Genomic DNA, 8,667 nt, shown 5'->3' on the forward strand with positions numbered 1-8,667 from the left:
GTTAAAAAATCATTATCTCGCCTTCATGTAAAATTCTTTAATCTCATTGGTTGTTTGCCGTTGGACAAATCCCTTACACCCCTGTGGGCGGAGCCAAATTCTCTTATACCCCGTCTGTAATTTCCAATAGTTTCCAGCCACCCCAGTTAATGCTAAAGCAATAATTAGATTATAAATAACATTGATTATCAATCAAGTATACATAATTCATTTTATTTTTACTATAAAATACACTATTTCAATACTTTTAAAAGCTGCAATGTTGAACTCGGCCACCTAATTACGGTCGTGGTGTTATTGTATTAATGCGCGATTAGCAACAGTTTTTTTTTTTTTTTTTTTACTACATACATTTCTGATTTAAAAAAAGGGGTGGGGGTTGTTTGCGGGGGTGGTGTGTGTGTGTGTGTGTGTGTGTGTGTGTGTGTGTGTGTGTGTGTGTGTGTGCTGAGGGTGCGCATTTGAATAGTAGTTCGACAATTCCCGTTAACTGACGTAACTTGTCGGAAACGTTACCATAAGAACGCAACGTTCTTTTCACGTGACGTCAACAATATTTTGTCGTTTTAATCTGCTTGTTGATATCAAAGCGATAGTACGTATTTTAGAAATATTCGAAAAGAATCGCTGTTTGACACTTATAAACATATTTATTTGAAAGGTGTATTAATGTAAAATATATGTGCCTGGATCTAATGACGACAGCTAACTTCTGTGCTCTTTTGTTGCAACATTTGTTACAAGTGTTGAGTTAATTCTTTGTTTGTTTATCCAGACCATTGAAGTAAGAGCTGGGGTGAGTAGGTATTTTTTATTAGGGTGGCAGGAGGGGGGGGGGGGCAAACTGAGTAGGCACCCTCACTATTGGACGTGATATAGGCCGATGGCAAATAGTCTAAGCCGATATGCGCATGGGTCATGCCCATAACATATTTGGGGGGAGGGATTTAAAAATGCGCAAGAAATTATCATGTTAACATTCACGTGGTCAGGATTATATACGGGTGGGTGTGGGCACCAAAGCAAACGTCCACTCTGTAAATCATGTATAAAACTGTATAGTCTCATATAGACTGAATGCGGCGTGTGTTGCACCTGATGTGTTTTCGGCTTGTCATTTTGGGCATATAAACCCTATACGATTATTTCATTGCGACTGGCCGCATGCGTCTTACAGACGCACGCATATCGCACACATCCAGCCTAAACGCTCTCATTAAAACTAATGTATTTTGATTATTTTTGTTGGACCGCACGCACGCACAGCATCCAGTCTATATGTGACCGAGGAGGGCCAAGTCCCCCACCTCGGCTAAATCATTGAATATTAATAAGACTGTATAGCAAACGCTCGGGAGTTTAATTCAGTTCAATTGTGTTGAGTTTATTATATAAGTTTAACGGTAACAACTGCCCTCGAGGTACTGCAGGAGAGGGGGGAGGGAGGGGTGCGCGTGTTGAAGGTGTGCACCCCTTCCGAAATTCGAAGTGGCTCGAAAAATCCAGTGTTTAGCAGATGCCTCTATTGATATTTAGTGGGGATCTTGTTTATTGACCTTGATATTTCGTTAAAATATTATCGTACAAACACTACGTCAGTGGACCTTTGAATACTGTAGGTGCCCTGTTTAATCGTTGCACCGCCTCCTTTAAACATCCTGCAGACGCCACTGCCTGTTGTGATATTTAAAACAATTGCAATATTACTACACAAACCAGATTTTACCTTCTTATAATTTCGTACGTACGAAAAATATTTATGTCGAAGAAAATGAACAGTGACTGCTACAATCAAAGCATACGACCACAAACACATTGGTTTTGAAAAAATATTATACAGGTATGAAGGCAACGGTTATGGCCTGGGCCCCGTCCTACAAAACGATCTTAGCCCTAAGATTACCTTAAGCGCATAGCTACCCTATGCACTTTAGTTGATTTTAGGGTTAAGATCGCTTCGTGGAACGGGGCCCAGGCCGACACCAAAGCGACTGACGAAACAGCCAAAGTCAACTACGCGCAGTTCTACCTTTAGTCTCTGTGTACTGCGTTATCGATTACTTCTCAGTGCAGATACACCTAGGCTGTTCTAGCATTCTAGCTTCACCCCTGAATCAAAGAGGAGATTTAAGCTATATAATTTCATGCTAATATAATTAATTTGTAAGAAAATTATGTTGTGAGAGTTCGTATGGATTTAAAACTTAAAGAGTCGGATTTACGAAGCCTGTTTTTCTTAAGCGCAGGTGTTTAAGCATTTTAAAGTATGTAGTTACACGCGTTTGAGTCAAACAGGTGTTTAAGCATTTTAAATGTATGTAGTTACACGCGTGTAAGTCAAACAGGTGTTTAAGCATGTTAAATGTATGTAGTTACACGCGTGTACGTCATAAACAGGTGTTTAAGCATTGTAAATGTATGTAGTTACACGCGTGTACGCCATAAACAGGTGTTTAAGCATTTTAAATGTATGTAGTTACACGCGTGTAAGTCAAACAGGTGTTTAAGCATTGTAAATGTATGTAGTTACACGCGTGTACGTCATAAACAGGTGTTTAAGCATTGTAAATGTATGTAGTTACACGCGTGTTCATCATAAATAGGTGTTTAAGCATTGTAAATGTATGTAGTTACACGCGTGTAAGACAAACAGGTGTTTAAGCGTTGTAAATGTATGTAGTTACACGCGTGTAAGACAAACAGGTGTTTAAGCGTTGTAAATGTATGTAGTTACACGCGTGTAAGACAAACAGGTTTTTAAGCGTTGTATATGTATGTAGTTACACGCGTGTAAGACAAACAGGTTTTTAAGCGTTGTATATGTATGTAGTTACACGCGTGTAAGACAAACAGGTTTTTAAGCGTTGTATATGTATGTAGTTACACGCGTGTAAGACAAACAGGTGTTTAAGCATTGTAAATGTATGTAGTTACACGCGTGTACGTCATAAACAGTGACTAATTCCGGGACAGTGTTTAATATGTATGCCGTGTGTGTGTGTATATATATATATATATATATATATATATATATATATATATATATATATATATACACATATACATATACATATACATATACATATACTTATAGTTATAGTTATAGTTATATAGATATATAATTATATATACATAGTTATATACCAAACCATCGGTTCTCTTTTAGCGTAAACGGACTCACTATTGTATATATACTGTAAATGTGTAACAACACAGGACAACCGCTGAATCTTGCGCGGGCTCTGATCTAATTATCACCTTTCTGGAACCAGCACTTACGAAATCCTACTCAGGATGCTACCTTTCAAAACGTCTGTCAGATGTTGGCGCGCTACAAACACCAGGTTTGATATCTCTCTTGAAATCCAAACCAATTAATTATTTCCGCATGTGCTCATCCCTATTAACACCTTGACTCCCCCAGGCATTGATCATACGGCGCTTCCGGTGAACACCGTGAAGAGATCCCGTTCAATAAATGTCCTTGTAATCTGATTCCTGTCAAAGCTGATAGATCACCGTTTGTCGCAGTGATGGACACATGTTCTTCGTTATTGCATTAACCAGTGCTGGGCTGCCATAGTCCTGCAATTAGCTTCCTTAATTCCAGCACAGACATTATCCGTTGGCGTTGTAGACAATGTTTACATCTGGCAGTCTCTAGTTCAGATTGCAAGGTTTGCAACCCACGTCTTAATTTGTCTAGCTTATTTGATTTTCATTGCTTATAATTCGATTAAGGTTCAAGCACGCTGTCCTTGGGAACAAACATCCGGCTATATTATATGGGTTGTTTGTCCCACGTGGTATGTGCTTCAGTCAGAAAGATTCCAACCTGTTCATCAAAACTAAGACATCTATCTCTGAACGGATTAAATGCTTTAAAAATTACGGATTCGTTTTCGCATGTTAACCACTGCATAAGAAATGGTATGGACGAATGTTTAACAACACCCCAGCAAATAACAAACCCCCACATCGGCTAAACGACATTGTATGATGATCAGGATCAATGTAAAGTTCTAAAAGTATAACTAAACATAGTGTAAATATCAATGAAAAATTTACATTTGTAACAGACACAATGAAGCACATTGACATTAAAGGGACATTCCTGAGTTTTCTGCAATTTTAAACATGTTATCGACTAACAGACCTTTTAGCGACTGTATTTACATATTAGTGACTGTATATTAAACGTGTTTCTGATCGTTCTAATATGTGTACTACGTTCAATTTCATTTTATTTCTAAAATATATTTTTTTCGTACGTACGAAATTATTTGAAGACAAAATCCAGTTTGGGCTTCTTATAAATATTAAGACGACCAGAAATACGTTGAATATACGGACACTGATATTCTAAAAAAGAAAATATATTTGATATGTAAGTTTAATAGTAGAAATATTTTATTTGTCGGAAACATCTTACAATACAGCAAAGTCAAGAATATCCCTTTAATTACGCCCAAAATCTTCAAAAAGACAAAAATAAACGCTATTTGGTCATACACGAAAAGAATATATGGAAAACGTTGATCGGTTGATGTAAACCGATTATAACCGATGATTAATAATGAAATTACAACCGATTCCTATATCTATTTGTCGTGATTCGGCGTCTTCCGCTTGGTGGACGATTTCGGACGGGGTGGGGTTCACAGCGTTGACAAAGTCGATCAATGATCGTCTGACTGACACCAATCTCAGGACAACGTTTCTCCACACAAATGTGGAATATGTACAGTAGACGTACGAACCACCACCACACCTCCCCTCACCCCACACACAAACACAGGCATGCACGCACATATACATGTACGCACAAGCAATCAATTATTGCATTTTGATTTCTGGAATGAGTTCGCTTGTTAAGCATGCATCCGCTTTCGGCGCAACAGATCGTAGGTTCAATGCGATGGACCGTCTTTAACCAAACATTGATTTGCATTTCTTCCCCCTTCAGCATTATGTCACGCAACTTTATGACAAAAATATACTATATTACGCAGACTTTTTATACTTTAATAAAAAGATAGCAAATTTTAAAATTCCATTATGAAAATTGGTAGGCAACAAAGGATAACTGTGTCGATTATATATATATATATATATATATATATATATATATATATATATATATATATATATATATATATATATATATATATATGGATATGGGCAAGTAAAAAGAGTTCCCATACCCATATATATTAACTCTTCAAAAAAGTAGGGGAATTTACAATTGCCAAAATTGTAAGGTATATTAGCGGTGGGGAATGATTATGATAATAGTGAATTAATTGGGCAAACATTACAACCGGTAGTTTTACAGTAGGTTTTATGACTACCAAAGATCTTGAAGGACGATTGGGGTCAGAAGTGAAATTTGAAAGTTGACGGGTTTTTTTATCAGTAAATCGCAAATTCAAACACTAAAAATTACTAAAAACAAAACAATAACAACTGTATGATCAACAAAATAAAACAGATTGACATAAATAATGTTCCACAGTGATTAATCGACCTTCCTGGAAATTGTCAAACTCGAGAATGACACCCCACGCACTTGTACGGGGCAAACTGCGTGATACACGTGCAAAGTATGGAATGTGTTTCGGTGTGTTGATAAACAGACCTGAACGTCTTTACTAGGATGTCTGTGGTCAAAACGTATAACTTTAATATTTCAGGTATATATATATATATATATATATATATATATATATATATATATATATATATGGACTGTCTGGTACATAGGAGGAAGCAAGAAGAAACGAGAAAGCGGAAGCAGCTCGGTATTAAGGACATCTTAATGCTGGCAAACACGACACGTATTCAACAGACATTACAATAACACAGAATAATTATTGATATGGTTAAAGTTCTTTAGTCACTGGTTCTCTCGTCCTCTTAGTGTCCCGGTCTGTCTCCCCTCCCACTCTTTCTCTTCGTTTCATTGTGGGTGTGTGTGTGTGTGTGTGTGTGTGTGTGTGTGTGTGTGTGTGTGTGTGTCTGTTAGTTACGTCCATTGGGATGTATGCATGTAGGTGTTAGATCGAAGGCCAATACGTATTCGCATTTGAATACCGGTATACCTGTCTTGTTACAACATGAAAATATAAAGTCCATCGCCTCCGTAACTCATAAATCCATTCATAGCTTTATCTGATGGTTTTTTGTTTTGTTTTGTTTTGATTTCTAAATGTGGATGTAATACATTTGATATCTCCCCCACACACTATGCTCATAAATAAATAAATAAGTCTATACCTAGGCCTCAAACTGAATTAAGCACGAATTAAACGAAATTTAGAACAAACCAAATTCCTCAAGTGACAGCGGGCTATCGATTTGTGTAATAAATTACGAAACATCCATAGATGTACTGTTAAAATCTCCACGGCTATGTCATGTTGGACAACTGGATCTCGTTTATACTGACTCGGTATAAAACAAATACTTGGCGTTATACCATTTAACTCAAGGGTGTATACCATCAAATCAAATCCCATAGACGACCATAGTAACATGTGGCACAAGCAAGCAAAAGAGAGTTGGATACTTGCTTTAACACGTTGTTAGATACAAAGTTTTTTCTGTTTAACGACACAACTAGAGCACATTGATTTATTAATCATCGACTATTGGGTGTCAAACATTTGGTAATTTCGACATTGTCTAAGAGAGGAAACCTGCTACATTTTTCTATTAGTAGCATGGGATCTTTTATATGCACCATCACAGTCAGGATAGCACATACCACGGTATTTGATATATTACTCGTGGCGCACTGGCTGGACCGAGAAATAACCCAATGGGCTAACCGACTGGGATCGATCCTATACCAAATGCGCATCAGACGTGCGCTTTATCACTGGGCTACGCCGACAAATTAATAAAATCACACATTTACACACAAGATACATATTGTTGTTTAGAGTACCATACATATATAGAGCTGCATACCAATTCATCGGTTCCCTATTGACACAAAGGGACTATAATATGTAGCTTATAGAGAATACTGCATAGGTGGCCGTTAAGACTTAAAATTTGTTTTGTTTAACGACACCACTAGAGCGCATTGATTAATTAATCATCGGCTATTGGATGTTAAGCATTTGGTAATTCTGACACGTAGTCATCAGAGGAAACCCGCTTAATTTTTCCTAATGTCAAGTCAAATCATAGGCTTTAACGTGCACATTCAGAGCAAGCTGTGTTAGCGCACGCCTGTCATGGGAACAGGTGCCGGCCTCAGCCGGCTCTTCCGTCCAGGACAGGAAAGGGTTGGGTGGGTGGAAGAGGGGACCGCCCGCACTGTAAGGTGCAAGTGAGGACCCGCAGCCCGACCGCTGTCGGTAACAGGCGGTTTTGGGTCCTAATGCACCAATGGATCTTTTATATGCATTTTCCCAGACAGGAAATCACATACCAAGGCCTTTTACCAGTTGTGGTATACTGGTTGGAACGAGAAAAAACCCAATCCGTTGAAAGAATTCACCGAGGTGGTTCGATCCTGCGACGCAAGCTGCTCAAGCGAGCACTCAACCGACTGAGCTAAACCCAGCCCTTGGCTTTTAAGACAGCGCCGAGCTTACAAGCAAAAGCGAGTTGGATACGGATGAGTGAGTGGATGAATGAATGAATGAATGCATGTTTAACGACACCCCAGCACAAAAATACACATCGGCTATTGGAATTCACAAAAAGGTAAGCATATGGAAATATTATTTATACAATTATGTAAAACACAGTGTAAAGCAAGTTGGATACGTGCAAGTTGTTCGATAAATGCAGGCTACGCGTAAATGGCATCAAAAGAAACAAGTCTAATATTTGTTCACTAAAAGCGGGTTTATAAGACATTTAAAGTCTCTTTTGTTTTCAATTAAAACTTATTTATGGCACTAGTGCAGGCCTCACGCGAGGTCAAAATCATAGAGCGAAGTCACATTTTTCTCAAACGTTTGATAGGGCAAAGTTTTTAACAGGAGGGAGACTTAAATTTGTAATCTAAAATTGTGTAGTTGTAGTTGAGTGCTTGAAGGTATTCCAAGACATGGTGTTAATTTGTATGCGCTCGCTCAATGCACGGTCAGTCTAGGATCGATCTCCTTCGGTGGGCCCATCAGGCTATTTCTCGCTTCAGCCAATGCACCACGACTGGTACATCAAAGGCCGTGGTATGTACTATCCTGTCTATGGGATGGTGCATATAGAAGATCCCTTGCTGCTAATCAGAAAGAGTAGCCCATGAAGTGGTGACAGTGGGTTTCCTCTCTCTATATCTTTGTGGTCCTTAACCATATGTCCGACACCACATTACCGTAAATAAAATATGTTGAGTGCGTCGTTAAATAAAACATTTCGTTTGTTCGTTGTATGCGCAGTTTGGCTTACACATCAAGGTTATCACTACGAAGCACCTGAGCTGTTAATTACAATTTCTACCCAGGTGGGCATGTGTGTTTATAGGAAGGTTCATGTAAATGATCTGTTGTTGCTTTGTGGTGGGAGTATTCAATATGGCGACAGTGAATCTCTCGGGACGTAACAAACCGTGTGATGTCATGAAACCAGGTTCTTAAATGTCACATGCTGTGGCGTAGCAAAGTGCCAAAACGTGGGGGCAGACACACACACACACACACACACACA

This window comes from Gigantopelta aegis, chromosome 2 (assembly GCF_016097555.1).
Source record: "Gigantopelta aegis isolate Gae_Host chromosome 2, Gae_host_genome, whole genome shotgun sequence".
NCBI lineage: Eukaryota > Metazoa > Mollusca > Gastropoda > Neomphalida > Peltospiridae > Gigantopelta > Gigantopelta aegis.